This window comes from Antechinus flavipes, chromosome 1 (genome assembly GCF_016432865.1).
Source record: "Antechinus flavipes isolate AdamAnt ecotype Samford, QLD, Australia chromosome 1, AdamAnt_v2, whole genome shotgun sequence".
In the NCBI taxonomy this organism is placed as follows: Eukaryota; Metazoa; Chordata; class Mammalia; order Dasyuromorphia; family Dasyuridae; genus Antechinus; species Antechinus flavipes.
The window spans coordinates 580,320,077-580,340,879 of NC_067398.1; positions in this window are offsets into that span (position 1 = coordinate 580,320,077).

The following is a 20,803-nucleotide window of genomic DNA, read 5'->3' on the forward strand; positions in this document are numbered from 1 at the left end:
TGTGCCTACCTCACAGGAGTATTGTGTGGTATTAGTTATTATTATGATGCCCATTTTAAGATGAGAAAATTGAGGATTGGAATCATCATATACTTTGTAAAAACTCTGAAACTAAAACAAAAGAGTTTTTTAAGAGCAACAAAATTTATAAGTCATTAACTAGTTTGATCAAATTTTCACAACACAAAAGATGAATTCACAAGAGAATTCATCTTTTGTGTTGTGAAAATTTGATCAAACTAGTTAATTTTAGATTCAATAGAATCTGACTTTTGTAGTTCCTCACAAGAGAGGAAATACAAAAGTCAGATTCTATTGGATCTAAAATTTGCCAACCTAATTGAAGATTGTTATTAATAAAATAGACATAGAATTTAGGCATTTGCTTTCTATATTTATAAATCAGATTGTCCTATTTTAACCTCATGACAACTCTGTGAAGTCTCTACTACAGGAATCATTAATTTAATTTTACAGAAGGGGAAACAAAGTTAGAGGATAAGTATTCTGGAGTTGCTAACAAATTTCAAAAATGAACCAGGTTTCTATGAGACCAAGTCCAAAACTTTATGGTGTCACAGTAAAGAAAATGAATGAGAACCTATAAAAATGTCAAACACCCAAGTTAATGGAACAGAGTTTGGGGGGCTTTTTTTGGAAATTAAGTCTCCCAATTTCATCTAAAATGGAAGTACAGTGACAACTTGTGGATCCAAACTCACTGCTGATTCACCCAAAACCACTGACTTGTTCTGTTTCTGACCTGCACTAGTTGTCCCTTGTTTAGGCAAAGGTCCACCAGTTCTAAGAAATCACCATATTAATATCAGACCTAATGAAGACATCCTATTGGCTATGGCCCTAATGCAGCTAAGAACTCCATTACTCAAACAATCCACTAGATTCGGTTTCTTCTATAGCAGGGGCTATAGGCATTTGCCAGTAACCCTGTCCAAATATCTTAATATAATCTCTTGAAGAAAAATAAAGCAAGCTATAATTGAACTACCAAAGGAATTTGTAATTTAATTCTATCAAATATTTAATGAGCAATTCAACACCTATGCTATGTAATTGTTCTCAAAAATAGTGAAAGGAGAAATTCCCTCAAACTCCTTTTATACAATACATATGATTTTATAGTCAAATCTAGGACAGATAAAGCATAGGAGAAATAATTTTTTTTTTGTTTTTACTCCAGATCTGTGATTTTATTAGTATAGTAGAAAATCACCTTACCTATATAGAACAATTGTTCTATAACTTATTATAATAGAGAGTTGCCTGGGAAACTAAGATAAATTACTTATCCAGTCATGTAACCCAAGGTTCTTAAACTTTTCCCTCTCGTGACTCCTTTTCACCTAAGAAATTTTTATATGACCCCAGATATATAGGTTTATAAAACAGGTATTACAAATCAATCATTTGCTGATAATAAATCACAAAAAAATTATTTTAAACAATTCTTTGGTATACTTATAATTTTACCATTTATTAAAGAGAAAAACAAATTTGTATACTAATAAAATGAATGGCTTATTTTTACATAAAGAATTAGATCTCGGCAGAATTTTTTATGTTGTCAAATTTTTATGACCTCCACATTCAGTTACATGACTGCATTATGGGGTTGAAACCCCATGTGTTTTAGAAGCTTTATTGTAGTCAATATATACCAACAAGGAGATATGAATCCAGGTCTTAAAGAGTCTAAAATTCATTCTCAATCTCCTACTCACATGACCTCTCATAGACTATTGATTTTTTAAATACAATTTTAGCAGGGAGACTAATTTCAGTACATCCAAAAAACTATTCATTATGACCAACTTGGATTTATACCAGCCAGGTAAAGATAGTTTGCCATTAGGAAGAAAATTAACCTTATCACATAAATAACAAAAATATGGAAGCCTTCAATAAAATATGGCACTCTTTTATGTTAAAAACTGTAAAAATTATTGATATGTAGGGGCCCACCCTTAATAGAATTATAAGTATTTCTCTAAAAAGAAGAGAAAACTCATTTGCAATTGAAGTTTTCCCAATAAGTTTATGGGTAAAACAAGGATGTATACTTTCTTTTTTTTTTTTTTAAATTTTTTATTTAATAATTACATTATATTGACACTCATTTCTGTTCCGATTTTTTTTCCCCTCCCTCCCTCCACCCCCTCCCCTAGATGGCAAGCAGTCCTTTATATGTTGGATATGTTGCAGTATATCCTAGATACAATATATGTTTGCAGAACCGAACAGTTCTCTTGTTGCGTAGGGAGAATTGGATTCAGAAGGTATAAATAATCCGGGAAGAAAAACAAAAATGCAGATAGTTCACATTCGTTTCCCAGTGTTCTTTCTTTGGGTGTAGCTGCTTTTGTCCATCATTTATCAATTGAAACTCAGGTCTCTTTGTCAAAGAAATCCACTTCCATCAAAATATGTCCTCATACAATATCGTTGTCGAAGTGTATAATGATCTCCTGGTTCTGCTCATTTCACTTAGCATCAGTTCATGTAGGTCTCTCCAAGCCTCTCTGTATTCATCCTGCTGGTCATTTCTTACAGAACAATAATATTCCATAACATTCATATACCACAATTTACCCAGCCATTCTCCAATTGATGGGCATCCATTCATTTTCCAGTTTCTAGCCACTACAAACAGGGCTGCTACAAACATTTTGGCACATACAGGTCCCTTTCCCTTCTTTAGTATTTCTTTGGGATATAAGCCCAATAGAAACACTGCTGGATCAAAGGATATGCACATTTTGATAATTTTTTGGGCATAATTCCAGATTGCTCTCCAGAATGGTTGGATTCGTTCACAACTCCACCAACAATGCATTAGTGTCCCAGTTTTCCCGCATCCCCTCCAACATTCATCATTATTTTTTCCTGTCATCTTAGCCAATCTGACAGGTGTGTAGTGGTATCTCAGAGTTGTCTTAATTTGCATTTCTCTGATCAATAATGATTTGGAACACTCTTTCATATGAGTGGTAATAGTTTCAATCTCAAGGGATGTATACTTTCACCACTATTCACTGAAGTGATACCTAACACAACAAAGCAAAAGAAAGAATTAAGGAATGAACAAAGAGGATGCAAAATTATTTCCATTTGTAGATCGTATCAATAATCCAATTCTATGTGTATATTAAGCCTGTACTATATAAAAGACAACTGTTCTTGGTGCTGAGGTGTCAAAGAAAAAATCAAAACCGCCATTTTCTTGGTGGATCTTTCATTCTATCAGAGAAATACAGCATGTGTTTAAATAATTAAACAAAAAAGTATATGAAAAATAAAATGAGATATTTTTGAGGGGGGCTTATACTTTTGGATGTGAGAGAGAAAACTGGGAAATATACTTTTGAATTGTGGTGCTGGAGAAGACTTTTAAGATCCTTTGGACCACAAGGAAATCAAATCAGTCAATACTTAAATGAAATTAGTTCAGGATATTCAGTTGATAGTCAAATTTTGAAGCTGAAGCTTAAATACTTTGGTCACATGATGAGAAGATGCGACTCAATGGAAAAGCCCCTGGTATTGAGAAATATAGAAGGCAAAAGGAAGAGGGACAGCAGAAGATGAGACAGATAGATAGTATCATGGAAACAATAAACATAAATTTGTCCAGACTTGGAGACATAGTAGAGGATAAAAAGAGCCAGTGAAGTATTGCCATGCAATGGTATTATGGGCCAGAACTCTGAACTTGAAACAAAGAATTCTTACAAGGTTCTAAGTCAGTGGAATTGATAGAGACAATAGTTATCTAAGTTAGCACGGTTCAGTATGATTGATTTTATCCTACAAGGAGATGTTATGGGCCAGAACTTGAAACAAAGTACTAAGTGGAATTAAGGAGATAGTGGTTAAATCTAGTTTAGCATTGATTTACTCCTACAACAAATCTCTATAAGGTAAGTGAAAAAGTAGCTTCATTGATATTTCATTGTTTCTTTGTTATGAAGTTCTATTCAGCTTCAAATCTTTTATGTTGTGATCCTAATCTCACTGTTGAGAATTTTTTATGATAATCATTGACTTATATAGAAGATGTCCTTGAAGTTTTAGTTCAGCTTTAAGTTTTAATAACTCAGAAATATAAACATTAGAAACTTAAAAAATCTGGAAGGTTAATTGTTTTATATTTTATTCCCATTTCCCATTCCATTATTAAATTCCATTTTTAAAATTCGACATATCTACAGCTTACTGCCATAAATTGTTCTAGTCAATTTTCGAACTTTGTAAAAAAAGAAAAACTTGCATTAGTTGTTCAATGAATAAAAGATTGCATTTTTTATTCTAACCTTAAGATCACCCAAATAATGATGCTTTTAATGCTTATATGACAGTTCTGAAAAGACTTCACAAAAATAAGTCTGCTGGAAAAAGATAGATCACTAAGGTGGCCAAACAAAAAGACCTTTTCTACCAATTAGCTGGTTTAAGAAATCAATAGGTAGAAGAGATCTCACATATAATACATTATAATAGCACTCCTATCTTGTTAAAAATTTAAATTAAATGTCAATTCAATATTATTAAAATGCTAAATTCCCAAAACTGTGTCAAAGAAATTTAAATAATTAACTTTTCAAATGAGTATTTTGCAAAATTACAATATGTAGACCTCTGAAGTTATTAAAGCTAAAAACTATACTAAGATTTTTAGGACATCATGTGAAATATAGCATATGCTAGTATAGTTATTCAGAAGAAACAATGGATTGGGATGCTACATTTGGGTTGATGCAAAGGAAAGAAAAGGAATATTTGAGTAAATAGAATTGATAAAAATCAGCTTGAATAAAAATACAAACCCTCAGATAAAAATGTTGAAGAGAGATTGTTTGTCAACTTGAAAGAAAATAACTCCTCAGGTAAATTTTTTGGACTTTTTGGAAACAAAGTACTTACTAAGGTTAAAAATAGTACATAACATTTCTGATTTTTGAGTTTATTAGAAATTCTAATAAAAATCCATTTGAGTAATTTTGGGAGATTACATAAGGATTAATAAGATTATATTTGACAAATAATGAATTTTTTGAATATAGCATAGCATTTTTTGCCTTATAGGGTCCTTACCATAACTCCCACTCATTTTGATGTTAGGTCTCTTGCTATCTACATTATCTCCTTTCAGGACTTTAAGAGTATCTCTGAAGGGCTCTATATTTTCTCTAAGATTATCTGCTAAGCCCCGATTTTCATTCATTCTCCTCTTTATAAATTACCAGTGATTTGTGTCCAGACAATCTTGTAAATAGCACCAATTAGATTTTGCAAAGCTTTTCTTACTAAGGAAATTCAGCAAGAACAGTAATAAAACATTTCCCCTGACACCTTGGGTGATATTCTTCCAATACCATTTTAATCTCTCTGTAGCATGGGTTCAAACTTTACATAGTTACTCCAAGGGATTTGTCCCACTAACTTGACATCTGAAGATATTATTAGCCAAAATGGACAAATTATTCCTCCCTCCTTAGTTCCATGGCTTTGATCATTCACTGCTATGCTGGGTCATTATTGTTCAGGATTTCATGTAGTTCAGTAAACTTACGTGAATCTTGGAACTCATACATCCCAACTTTTTGAAGTTCACATGATCATAAACTCATCCATTTCAAATCAATAGATGTTCACCTAAAATAACAAAGAATAGATACACTAGAGGCAGAAGCAACAACAGAATCATGTGCATATGGTTTCATGTCAGTTAGGATTAGGAGAGTGAGTTAGTGGTGCTAGCTTTTTCTCTCCACCAAAAGGTTTGTGATAGTCATTGAAATCAGGCAAGAAAGAGAAAGGAGCTTACTTTGGTAATGATGTTTTTTAAATGCATACCCATCTCTGATTGCACAACTGTTGGAATCCTTACAAACTGTTAAGTCATTAGAATTGATAGACAATAATTAATTTAGAATGATTAAGTATGATTGATCTAATCCTACAAGCAGATGTTATGGGCCAGAACTTGAAACAAGGTACTAAGTGGAATTGAGGAGATAATATTTAAATCTAGTTTACAATTGATTTAATCCTCCAATACATAATGGTTTCCCAGTGATATAATGATTGGTGTGTACTCAGTGAACAGCATATAAGCAAGAAACTCTCAGGGCCAAGGAGCACTCTGGGAGACACAGAAGCCCACAAGCCCACTCTCGGAGGTGGAGTCAGATTCATTCCATCTTCCATCTTTGTGCTGGCTGGAGGCTGAAGAAAGCAGAGGCAAAGGACAAGCTGCAAGAGCTCTTGGAACCTAGCAGAGAGATAGGCCTCTAAGAAAGCTAATTGTGCCCAAAGAAAGAGATAAGAAATAAACGTTTGGATTTTATCACCTGGCCGTATTTGAAGTGATTATTACTTGGAACAGAAACTAAGGCTGCCTCCAGAAACCTCCCCAAGAAACCTGCTCCCAGAGAACAATTATATTATATAAAAGAAGAGAACACCACACACACACAGCCAATCAAAAATCTGCTCTTTGCCTTGTGGTTAACAGACCAGAAATAATCATAAAGTGCATTGATTGATAGATTGCATCAAGTTGAATATGCTTCTCATGGCCAAGAGTTGAACTCTCTGTGATCAGTTCCCCTTCTAGCACATCATAGCAGAGGAGGCTCTGATTTAAGGCAGTGAATGCTATATAGGATATGACCAGATACAGATAAAATCAGGAGAGAAGGCTGATCACAGGAGGGGTCAGAGACAGAAGATGAACTATAATTATAGCATATAATTATGAATCTAAATCACAAAAAGTGTAAGCACAAAAGGCAACTGTGTGCTAAAATAGCTTTCCAGTACTTCAGCAGCTTAAGAGTTGCAGAAAATCGCAGCCCAGCAGAAAAATGGTCTTACCTAGCAAGTGATGGGTGTGTGGTAGGCTCTTCTTTACGTGTACTGAAGCCTTTCTGGAAAGCAGTGTGGAATTATATCCCAAAAGTCACAAAATGATCCATATCTTTTGAGTCAGTGATATTACTACCAGCCGTAGATCCTGTAAGAGATGAAAGAAAGAGGAAGAGAAATATTTGTAGTAGCACTTTTTGTAGAGGCAAGGGACTAGAAACTCATAGGAAGACTCCCTATTGGGAAATGGCTAAATAAATTATTTTACATGAATGTAATGGAATATTATTGCACCATAAGAAATAACAAAAAGGACTGTTTCAGAGGACACCAGGAAGGCCTCTGTGAACTGATGCTGAGTAAAGTGATAAATAGGAGAATAATTTATTCAATAATGACAATATAAAGAAAAACAACTATGAAAGACTTTAGAACTCTAACAACAATACAAAATTCCAGAAGAATGAAGCTGCTTAACGCTAATCACTTTCTGTCAAAGAGGTGATGAACTTAAATGTGAATATTTTGCATGTCTAAGCTTATTTTTGTTAGCAGGATTCCATTTTTAGTTTTTTATTATTGTTCAATTGAAAAGAGAGTGAGTGAAAGAAATTAAATGCTTATTAAAAACAAAAATTTTAAATAAAACAATAAGGGGGCAAAGGGCTTAAAAGCCTGTCATCAAAAGTTGTAAAATGTTCTAAGTACGTAGTTTTCCCTCCTTATGTGCATTCCCGCTGGATTTCCACAGACATGTGTCCAATCTTCTCCACAGATACATGAGAAAACATGACCAAGTTTATGTTAATTTTTATACTTTGTTGTTCCTGCTTTTGCCTCCTATTGTGTAAATGTTATGATTATTTCTGCTTTTGAATTCTCATTTAATATTTTTATGTTTAAGAATTAATGTCATTATTGTGACTGATTTTGTGTGAATGAGAAGGAAGGAGGGGAATAATGAATTCTGGTGAAGAATAGTAGGAGTATACGCTTCCCACCAGAGTTATCCCTAGCACCATGAAACAGTTTGAATTGTAACAACATAGTGAGGACTGAGACCAGCCTGGTCAGAGCAAAAAAAAAAAAATAAATGAGACCTGCATAGAGAAAGAAGAAAGGGAATGTAGATATTATGCTTAGACGGCACTAAAAACAACTAAGAATAATCTAGATTTCTGTTCACATTGCACATTGGAAAGAGCAACTTTCTTTATGACCTTTAGCAAGTTATTTAATCTGCCTACTCCTCAGTCTCCTTCTTAAAATGAGAAAATTAGACTACATGACTCTGAAGTCCTTTCTAGTTAGATCTGTGTTCCTATGTGTACTTTTAAAAAAAAGTTTTATAAATAATTTTGTGTTACTTTTAACATTGCATTTAAAAAAAAAGATATGCATTTTCACCAAGTTTTGTTGTTATCCACCTTCCTAGAAACTACACTTTGTGGATTTTCTTTTTTTGATACTGAGAGTTATCATTGATCAGGTAAATAAGAATATTACATGACATCCATCTAAAAATATTAAACCCTATTGAGACACAGTTAAGAATGTTGGACAAAGATTTTGTTTAGAAATTGTGTTCATTATTGGGTCACCAGATTTATTTAATGTAAATATAAAGTAAGAATACACATTTTCCAAATCCCAATGTTGTTATGTGTTGAAAGGAATTTGATTTATCAGACATATCTAGATAGATGTTAAAATTAAAATCAAATCTATTTTAGTTTATAAAAATTGTTATTAAAATTCATTTTTCACATTTTAAAAATATTTATAGTGCCTGTTACACATATACATATATAAGTGCTTTGGAAACCCTAAAGTACTACATACATATCAATGACATATCATTTTAATGTTTTTCATTCTAAATAGTTTATTATAAACTTTAAATGTCAAGAAGACTGATTAGACATACTTTAAAAAGGCTCACACAAAATAAGAATTTCAGTATTTAATCATAGAATTTGAGAGGTGGAAAAAAATGTCAGTGGTCAGTTAGAATGACTCTCATCCAAAATGAATCCCCATTATAATATATCTGATCAGTGGTCATCATTTACTTGAAGACATCTACAAATAGAGAATCAACCACCTCTCTCGGCATCCTAGTCCACTTTTGGCAACATAGTTCACTTTAAAACTCAGGAAATTCTCTAGACATCAACCCTCTATTTATCTCTATAACTTCAATCCTTTGCTCCTAGTTTGCCTCTCTAGGGCCAAGTGAAGTAAGTCTACTCTATTCTCCACAATATCCTTCAAATATTGAGATAGTTATCAATCTCCCTGGGAGTCTTCTGTTCTCCAAGCTAAACATGACCACTTCCTTCCATCAGTCCTTATATGTCTTGAAATCAAGGCCCTTCAATATTGTGCTTGCTCTCTTTTGGATATCTTCCAGGATATTAATGCTCTCTGTAAAGTATGGAATTCAGAACTGAAACACAAAACTTCAGGTGAGATTTAGAAGAGCAAAGGACCTGCTTATTTCCATGAGCTAAGATTCTGTTAATGCAGCTCAAAATAGCATTACATTTTTTTTTTAATGTCACAACCACTGCAAACTCATGTTGGGCCTGTAGTTCAATAAAACACTCAGATCTTTTTTTTTTTTTCAAAATTAACTATTATCTGTTCATGCCTCCCTCATGTCATATCTTTGAGTTGGTTTTTTAACCCATGTGTAAAACTTTATACTTATTCCTATTTTATTTCAAGGCAGCCAGGTGGTACAGGGGAGAGAGTGCCAAGCCTAAAGTCAAGAAGATTTATCTTTATGAATTCAAATTTGACCTGAGACAACAGCTAGCTGTATGACTCTGGACTAGTCACTTAAGCCTGTTTGTATCAGTCTCTCATCTGTAAAATGATCTGGAAAAAGAAATGGCAAGCAACTCCAGTATCTTTGCCAAGAAAATTCCCAAGGGGGTCAGAAGGAGTAAGACATGACTAAAATAAACAACAACTTTAATTTCACCTTATTAGATTCAGCCCAAGCTTCTAGTCAGTGGATCCTTTTGGATCTAGCCTCTGTATTTACATTTCAGCTATCCCTGAAAGCTTTGTGCTATCTGCAAATTGGATGAATATTCAATACCTGTCATTGTTTCAGTCACTGGTAAAAATGCTAAATAGGCTCAAAGTCAGTACAGGATTGTTGGTAAATTAATCTCTGGGAATTTCTCACATTTTAACATGCAATCATTGACAACTACTCTGAAACTGGCCATTCAACCAGATCTGAAACCATGTGATTGTATTATTGTCTAATCCATTTCTCCTTATCTTCTGTATACAAATTGAATGAGATGTTTTATTAAAAGCTTTGATAAATCTAGATAAACTATATCTTCACAACCTCCTGATCTACCACATTGTTAATTCTGTCAAAGGAGAAAATTAGAATACTCTAATATGACTTTTTCTTGACAAAATCATGCTGACTCTTTGGAATCACCACTTCCCTTTCAATATTCATCAATCATCTTTTTAATAATCCATTCAAGATTTTTTCCAAATATTAAAGTCAAGATCACTGGCCTAGAATTTGCAGACTAATAAATAAAATTATCATTTATTCTTTGAGTAGTATTCTAATTGTGTCCTAATAACTCCTTTGTTTATGCATATTGTTTTCCTTTTTTACAAATTTAATTAGTGTGACTATTCTTTGATTTCTTTGGTTAGAATTCTTTTGTATGAGGTCTAATTCTTCATGTTTGTTATTTTTCGTAATATTACATTCCACTTATATGCCACATTTTTTCAACCACTCTTGACTGATTAATTGTTCTTTGTCTCTTGTCTCTCCCTGTTCTAATCCATCCTTCACATAAGTGCAAAAGTGCTAAATAAATATTCCTAAAGCACATCAGAACATGTCATTCTGCTATTCAAGAAGCTCAGCCTCCTAGGGCAATGTGTAAACTTTTCAATTTGTTATTTAAGAACCATCATACTTTGTCTTTAATTGGCCTTTGGACTTTTATTACATTTAATATTCCTGTATACTCTCTATACTCCAGCCAAACTGGACTACATACTTTGTCTTGTACATAATACTGTATCTCCCACTTCAATGCCTCTGCAGAAGCTTTTCCTTCATGGTAGGGATTTGTTTCCTCCTCACCACCTTACTCAGCCTCATAAAGTTCATATCTTCTGTCAAGGCTTAGCTAAATAACTTACTCTGACACAAAATCTATCCTGATTCCCCTTGTTACCAGTATCTTCTACTTTAAAAGTTATTTTGCAATTATTTTGAACTTATTTTGTAATATTCGCCTGTGTTCATGTTGTTACCCCAATATAATGGCAAACTCTTTGAAAGCAAGAACTATTTAATTTTTATTTTCTTTTTTTTATTATAATAACTTTTTATTGACAGAACCCATGCCAGGGTAATTTTTTACAACATTATCCCTTGCACTCACTTCTGTTCTGATTTTTCCCCTCCCTCCCTCTATTCCCTCCCCCAGATAGCAAGCAGTCCTTTACATGTTATATGTCCCAGTGTATCCTAGATACAATATATGTGTGCAGAACTGAACAGTTCTCTTGTTGAACAGGGAGAATTGGATTCAGAAGGTAGAAATAACCCAGGAAGAAAAACAAAAATGCAAACAGTTTACATTCATTTCCTAGTGTTCTTTCTTTGGGTGCAACTGCTTCTGTCCATCATTAATCAGTTGGAACTGAGTTAGATCTCTTTGTCAAAGAAATCCACTTTCATCAGAATACATCCTCATATGGTATCCTTGTTGAAGTATATAATGATCTCCTGGTTCTGCTCATTTCACTCAGCATCAGTTCATGTAAGTCTTGCCAGTCCTCTCTGTATTCATCCTGCTGGTCATTTCTTACAAAACAATAATATTCCATAACATTCATATACCACAATTTACCCAACCATTCTCCAGTTGATGGGCATTCATTCATTTTCCAGTTTCTAGCCACTACTAAGGCTGCCACAAACATTTTGGCACATACAGGTCCCTTTCCCTTCTTTAGTATCTCTTTGGGGTATATAAGTCCAGTAGAAACACTGCTGGATCAAAGGGTATGCACAGTTTGATAACTTTTTGGGCATAATTCCAGATTGCTCTCCAGAATGGTTGGATTCATTCACAACTCCACCAACAACGCATCAGTATCCCAGTTTTCCTGCAATCCTCCAACATTCATCATTATTTTTTCCTGTCATCTTAGCCAATTTGACAGGTGTGTAGTGGTATCTCAGAATTGTCTTAATTTGCATTTCTCTGATCAATAGTGATTTGGAACACTTTCATATGAGTGGAAATAGTTTCAATTTTATCATCTGAAAATTGTCCATATCCTTTGACCATTTATCAAATGGAGAATGGCTTGATTTCTTATAAATTAGAGTCAATTCTCTATATATTTTGGAAATGAGGCCTTTACCAGAACTTTTAACTGGGAAGATGTTTTCCCAGTTTGTTGCTTCCCTTCTAATCTTGTTTGCAGTAGTTTTGTTTGTACGAAGGCTTTTTAATTTGATGTAATCAAAATTTTCTATTTTGTGATCAGTAATGGTCTCTAGTTCATCTTTGGTCACAAATTTCTTCCTCCTTCAAAAGTCTGAGAGATAAACTATCCTATGATGTTCCTCTAATTTATTTATAATCTTGTTCTTTATGCCTAGATCATGGACCCATTTTGCTCTTATCTTGGTATGTTAAGTGTGGGTCCATGCCTAATTTCTGCCATACTAATTTCCAGTTATTCCAGCAGTTTTTGTCAAATAATGAATTCTTATCCCAAAAGTTAGGATCTTTGGGTTTGTCAAACACTAGATTGCTATAGTTGACTATTCTGTCTTGTGAACACTGTTCCACTTATCAACTAATCTATTTCTTAGCCAGTACCAAATGGTTTTGGTGACTGCTGCTTTATGATATAGTTTTAGATCAGGTACAGTTAGGCTACCTTCATTTGATTTTTTTTTTCATTATTTCCCTTGAGATTGTTGGCCTTTTATTCTTCCATATGAATTTTGTTGTTATTTTTTCTAGATCATTAAAATATTTTCTTGGAAGTCTGATTGGTATAGCACTAAATAAATAGATTAGTTTAGGGAGTATTGTCATCTTTATTATATTCTCTCAGCCTATCCAGGAGCACTTAATAGTTTTCCAATTATTTAAGTCTGATGTTATTTGTGTGGAAATTTTTTTGTAATTTTGCTCATATAATTCCTGGCTTTCCTTGGGTAGATAGATTCCTGTAATGACCGCGTATTTAAAATCAGCCGGAGTCAGGAATTCAGGTTAAGGGGAAAATCTTCAATATTTATTAAAGTGAAGAGGTAAATAAAGATTGTGATAGCAATATGGGCAAGAAAGATTGCTATAGCAATATGGGCAGCTGTGACAGGAAGCCAGCTAACAGAGAGCGATCTGCGCTGAGCAAACCGTCGCAATAGCAATGCCAAAAGTCTCTCCTTCCCCTTCCTTTTCCACTCCCCTGCCTCCACCCACCAAAATCGTCATTTTCTATACAACACATCAGGACTTGCACAAAGAGTGGGCGGGGGCCATTCTTTCTCCAACCTTATATATTAATAGATTATGGTCCAAGTACTATTTAGTCTCATGTGCTTGGGACCTCAGTGCATCAACTCAAGCCTCAGACCATTACAGATTCCCAAATATTTTATGCTGTTGACAATTATTTTGAATGGAATTTCTCTTTGTATTTCTTGCTGTTGGATTTTGTTGGTGATATATAAAAATGATGAGGATTTATGGGGATTTATTTTGTATCCTACAACTCTGCTAAAGTTATGAATTATTTCTAATAGCTTTTTAGTAGAATCTCTGGGGTACTCTAAGTATACCATCATATCATCTGCAAAGAGTGATAATTCGGTTTCCTCATTACCTACTCTAATTCCTTTAATCTTTCTCGATTCTTATTGCGGAGGCTAGTGTTTCGAATACGATATTGAATAATAATGGTGATAGTGGGCAATCTTGCTTCACTCCAGATCTTACTGGGAAAGGTTCCAGTTTTCCCCCATTGCATATGATGCTTACTGACAGTTTTAAATATATGCTCCTGACAATTTTAAGGAAAAGTCCATTTGTTTCTATATTCTCAAGTGTTTTTATTAGGAATGGATGTTGGATTTTATCAAATGCTTTTTCTGCATCTATTGAGATGATCTTATGGTTTTTGTTAGTTTGGTTATTGATATAGTTGATTATGCTAATAGTTTTCCTAATATTAAACCAGCCCTGCATTTCTGGTATAAATCCTACTTGGTCATAGTGTGTTATCCTGAGGATGATTTTCTGTAATCTTTTTGCTAATATATTTTTTTAAGATTTTACCATCAATATTCATTAGGGAGATTGGTCTATAATTTTCTTTCTCTGTTTTCAGCCTACCTGGTTTAGGTATCAGTACCATGTCTGTGTCATAAAAGGAGTTTGGTAGGACTCCTTCAATCCCTATTTTTTCAAATAGTTTATATAGCATTGGAGTTAATTGTTCTTTAAATGTTTGGTAGAATTCACATGTAAATCCATCTGGTCCTGGGGATTTTTTCTTAGGGAGTTGGTTAATAGCTTGTTCTATTTCTTTTTCTAAGATGGGACTGTTTAGGATATTTACTTCTTCCTCTGTTAATCTGGGCAAGGTATATTTTTGAAAATATTCTTCCATTTCATTTAAGTTGTCGAATTTATTGGCATAAAGTTGGGCAAAGTTAACTGCTAATTATTGCTCTAATTTCCTCTTCTTTAGTGGCAAGTTCTCCCTTTTCATTTTTAAGACTAACAATTTGATTTTCCTCTTTCCTTTTTTTAATCAGATTTACTAAGAGTTTGTCTATTTTGTTGGTTTTTTCATAGAACCAACTCTTAGTTTTATTAATTAATTCAATTTTTTTTTTACTTTCAATTTTATTGATCTCTCCTTTTATTTTTAGAATTTCAAGTTTAATGTTTGACTGGGGTTTTTTAATTTGTTCTTTTTCTAGCATTTTTAGTTGCAAGCCCAATTCATTGACCTTCTCTTTCTCTATTTTATGCAAGTAGGCCTCTAGAGATACAAGATTTCCCCTTATTACTGCTTTGGCTGCATCCCACACATTTTGGTAAGACATCTCATTATTGTCATTTTCTTGGGTGGTTATTAATTATGTCTATGATTTGCTGTTTCACCCAATCATTCTTTAGTATGAGATTATTTAGTTTCCAATTATTTTTTGGTCTATTTTCCCCTGGCTTTTTGTTGAATGTAATTTTCATTGAATCGTAGTCTGAAAAGGACGCATTTACTATTTCTGCCTTACTGCATTTGAGTTTGAGGTTTTTATGTCCTAATATAGGGTCAATTTTTGTATAGGTTCCATGAACTGCTGAAAAGAAAGTATACTCCTTTTTGTGTCCATTTAGTTTTCTCCAGATATCTATCATATCTAACTTTTCTAGTATTCTATTTACCTCTTTGACTTCTTTCTTATTTATTTTGTGGTTTGATTTATCTAATTCTGAGAGTGCAAGGTTGAGATCTCCCACCATTATAATTTTGCTGTCTATTTCTTCTTGCAGCTCTCTTAATTTCTCTTTTAAGAATTGAGATGCTACACCACTTGGTGCATATATGTTTAATATTGATATTGCTTCATACCCTTTAGCAAGATATAGTACCCTTCCTTATCTCTTTTAATTAGATCAATTTTTGCTTTTGCTTGATCTGAGATCAGGATGGCTACCCCTGCTTTTTTGACTTCTCCTGAAGTATAGTAGATTCTGCTCCAACCTTTTACCTTTACTCTGCATGTATCTCCCTGCTTCAGGCATGTATCCTGTAAACAACATATTATAGGATTCTGGCTTTTAATCCATTCTGCTAACTGCTTCCTCTTTATGGGGGAGTTTACCCCGTACACATTTATGGTTAAAATTACCAATTCTGTATTACTTGCCATCTTGTTAACTCCTGTTTATGCTTTTCTACCTTCTTTCCCCCTTACCCCCCTCCCCAGTATTAAACTTGTGAGCACCACTTGCTTCTCACAGCCCCCACCTTTTTAGTATCCCTCCCCCCACCTTAGGAGTTCCCTCCCCATCTTACTCCTTTCCCTCACAAGAATTATTTAATTTTTATTAGCATGTAATTAGATACTCAATAAAACACTTTTGAATGAATCAATACTGCTTACAAAAACCAAGAGGAAAAAACAAAAGTGATTCCATTCAAAATAATTACCACATGCACAAAGTATCTTCCAAGGCACACAAAGAACGTATATATCTACAAAACAACATTTATGGAAATAAAAGAGGATCTAAACACCTAAAAACATGTCTAGTATGCATGACTAGGCTGTGCCAATATTGTAATTATGTTGACGATGCTCTGAAAACAATCTATAGGTGAAAGTACTATGCAAAAAAAACAAACAAAACAAACAAAACAAAACTGCAAAGTAGTCACTTTGTATAATTTTTAAAAATGATACAATTTGTTTGGAGGAGTAAGAGGTCAAAAATCTCAAGGGAAATTATTTTTTAAAGTAGGAATGAAGGAAACCTAATATTAATAGATCTCAGATTATACCGTATATATTAAAAATCACCAAAACTACTTGATAATTGTTATAAAATGGAAAAATAGATCAGTGAAACAAATTAGATAAATATTGAACTGAAGTAAACAAGACAATAGCTCAGGGCTTGCTTGCCAAACCAAAAAACACAAATCACTAGGGGTATGTCTCCTTATTTATCAAGAAGTATTGAGAACACTGGAAAGCATATTGGCAGGAAAAAAGATTTAAATAATCTGTTTACACCATATAGAACATTATAACCTCCAAATGCTATCTAAATATAAAAGTATAATATAAATATTCCAGCTATTATAAAAGGTCATATTAAAATGAATGAAAAGAAATAGCTTTTATAATTCTAATCAGAGAAGAATTCATAGCCAATACAAGTGGCAACAAAAGACAAATTAAACCATTTTGATTCATTAAATTAAGTGGTTTTAAATAAACAAAATCATTACACCTAGAAAAGAACCTGTCTTTTGAATGTGAGGTAGAAAATATATAAGAGATATGTCAAGAAGCATTGATTAAAGCCTAACATCAAAGATATGATGATAATTGACACAAACATTTAAAGCTAAAAGCTATCACTGATAGCTAGGTGGTAAAAGGATAAGAATAGTTTTAAAAAGAAAAATACTTCCTATCAAATGTGAAAAAAAGTATTCAAAACAACAGATGAGAAATGTAAATTGGAACAATTCTCAAGTATCATTTCACATATTCTAAAAATAGCAAAGGATAACAGATTGTGGGACTGTGGGAAAAGAGCCACATAGATTGACATAAACAGATAATAGAAATATGTTAATAAAGATATGTCTCTTTATTAATCTCTTTATTAATAAAGATATATAGTTATAAATACATACATGTATTGCTAAAGTTGTGAAATGGTCCAACCATTCTGAAAAACAATTAGGAATATCCAATTTAATCTAATAGATATTTATTAAGTGCGTACAATGTGTACATGTGCCACATAGTAGGGGTGTAATCACTAAAATGAAAGACAATAATTTTTTTAATAAATCTTAATTAAGCATATATTTTTTAACCTTTATTTTTGTTGGGGGGTTTTGGTCTGTGTATTCTTTCACAGTATGACTTCCATGGAAGTTTTACATGATTAAACAAATATAACCTATATCAAAGTGCTTGCTTTCTCAAAGAGGGAAGTTAAGAAGGAAGAGAAAGAATTTGGAACTCAAAATTTTGGAAGTGAATATTAAAAATAATTTTTACATGTAACTGGGAAAAATAACATACTAAATAAATATTTTAAAAGAATTTTACAATAAATCAAAACAAGTGTTCTCTATGTCGATGAAATCACAGGCCTAGTATAAAGAAAAATGTTCTAGGATCTGTATTTTTTAAAATGTATATATGAATTTGGTGGATCTTTTTTTTTCAAATCACAGGCATTTTGATACCATAATATTGGTTTGTTTGTTTGTTAATATTAAACTTTTGATTCACTCATAAATGAAATATTCCACTCTTCATCTACCTAAAAAGTCATTAATTAGAAAAAGTAGTTTGATATCATCTATACTCATAAGTTGTTTGTGAAGGTCAAATAAGAAAATGTATTTTTAAAAGACACTTTGTAAAATAAGCACTATACAAATGGCATTTTTCTTATTATTTTGTAAGTATTATTATTATTAAGATCTGGACATTCTCTTTCTTAAAACATAGTTGTACATAGGCACACCAAAAAAAAAAAAAAGATCATTTTTCTGTAGTACTATTTGCAAAACACTGTCACAATCTACAAATACCTAACATATTGTGAGTGTTTATTAACAGCTAGAATTTAAACAATTCTAATAATTTTTTTAAGGTTTGCAAAGTACTTTGCATATAACTCCTTTTGCCCTCCCAACAACTCTGTATTGTAGATGCTATTATTGTTTCCATTTTTCAGATGAAAAAACTGAAACCGAGAAAAATTAAATGGCTTACCCAGAAATATAGATAGCAAATGTCTGAGACAGGATTGAAATTTTCTGACGCCACATTCCACACTCTATCCACAGTACTAGCCTGTTATGCACAAACTTAATAAATGCTTCTTGATTGACATTGTTTATTTCACTGTAGCTCCTTAGGATAACTCTATGACTTTGAGAAAGAGAAAATATTATACAACCTCTGTTTGAGAGATGAACAAACTTTAACAATAGTTAGAAATTCTTTGTCTTAATGGAATTCACAGAGCAAATTAGTGGTCAAAGAACAAGACTCTTTTTCCTATGATGTTTCCATCAGCAACTAAGTGGGTGCTATAGTAGATAGCTTGCTGGGCCTGGAGTTAAGATCTCATCTTAAATTTGGCCTCAAATGCTTATGACTAGCTGTGTGACTCTAGGCAAGTCATTTAACTGTTCCATGCCTCAGTTTTGCCAACTATAAAGTGAAGATAATAACAGCACTATCTCCCAGGATTGTTGTGAGAATATGAGATATTATTTGTAAAGAACACTGCATATTATCTAGGACAAAGTTGTTACTTAATAAATGTTTATTTCCCTCTTTTCTCTGTTAAGTATTTGAAATTAAGTATATTTAATTGTGTTTCTTAAAAGTCAAGAAAGTTTCTCCCTCTAAACTAAAAAGATTTTAAGTGCTCCCTTTACTCTTTGAATAAGCCTCAGATCCCTGAAGCTTTAACCACGATTTGGTAAGCAGGTCAGATTGGCTAAAGACACAAATTGGCCAAAGATAAAAAAGCAAAATTAGACATTATTTGAGACTTGAGACGCATGAGAGACATCTGCTGGCAGGACTCAAGAGACCTTACTCAAGTTCTCTGAACTGCTTCCCCAGAAATGCAACTGAAGGGTTTGTTCCTCCCCCTTTATTCTTTTCCCCCCTTTTCTGACTCAATGTACTAAGTGAGGAAACACTGCTCTTTTAAAACATCTGAATCCCAAAAGAAGTAGCACTAGCCCAGCAGGAAGAGCAGGTGACAGGGAAGCTAATAGTACCACTGGCAGAAAGCCAGCCCTCCCATTGGGGCTGCAATACCATAGTAAAAGTTTGCAGTAGCTTTTTACACCTCAAGATGTTTCTCTAATCCCAGGATTTAATGAGAGAAAGAGACAAAGAAAGAGAGACAGAAAGAGAGAGACACAGAGACACAGAGAAACAGAGAAGAGACATAAAGAGACCTATAGAGAGAAACAGACAGAGACACACATAGAGAGTCAGAGATGGGGAGGGGAGACACTGAGAGTTAGAGAGACAGACATACAGACAGAAAAACATACTGAGACACAGAAAAGCCTAGGAAGAAAACAGAAAGATAATCTTCAGCCAGACGCATCAGGAAGACAGCTTTTTTAAAAATCATTATCACACAGTAAGCCTTGGGGTCCTGTTTGCTTCCTATCAAATCCTCTTCTATCTACTGATAACATCTTTGAAAACTAAGAATGGAAATCCCCTAATTTCACATTAAATTTTCATAAAGTTACAGTAGCCCGTAGTCTCTATGGTTTTCCACCAGTTTCAGGCAATGTTCCTGTCAACACCCTTTGAAATTTATCTGTGTTCTGTATTTTACACAATAAAAAATTGAGATCTCCATCCAGGAAACTCTACATCACCTCCAACTCTAACCTTCTTCACATGTTTCAGATCTTTTCCTTACCATCAGGGGCAGATTTACAAAGGGAGATTATTGAAAATCATTGTGACTTAGTAGTGTGAGCCTTGAAAAAAGATTAAAGAAGGTCTGAATATAAATTTTAGGTCAAATGTTTATTAATCATCATGTTCGACAATTTACTTCATCTGTCACAGATTGAGTTTCTTCATGTATAAAAGGAAAGCAACATTTGTGACATTTACTTCATATGATTGCTATGAACATCAGATGAGATGGATAACAAATATAAAAACAGTTTTAATTTTTCTAAGCACTAATTACATAGTTGCTGTGGGCATTAAATGAGATAAATAATACATTTTAAAAGAACACTTTATAAGCCATAAAGCTTCATATAAACTTGTTATTATTTTTGTTTCTTCTGCTAAATATTGTTTGAATGTTTTTACATTTCAGATCAGTGGATACTACTATGTCAAGCCCCAGGAGCTCCTAAGATTGTTTTTGTCATATTCTTGTGAAATTTTAACCCCATTATCCTTGCTCATTTACTTCCCAAAATTGTCTAAGGAACTCAATAATGTTATGGCACTGCTGGACTGTATTCAGAAAATATCCTTGTAACTTCCCAAAATATTAGATAAATAGAATACTTTTCTCAAACTATATATTTAATATCAACTGAAAATCTTGTAATG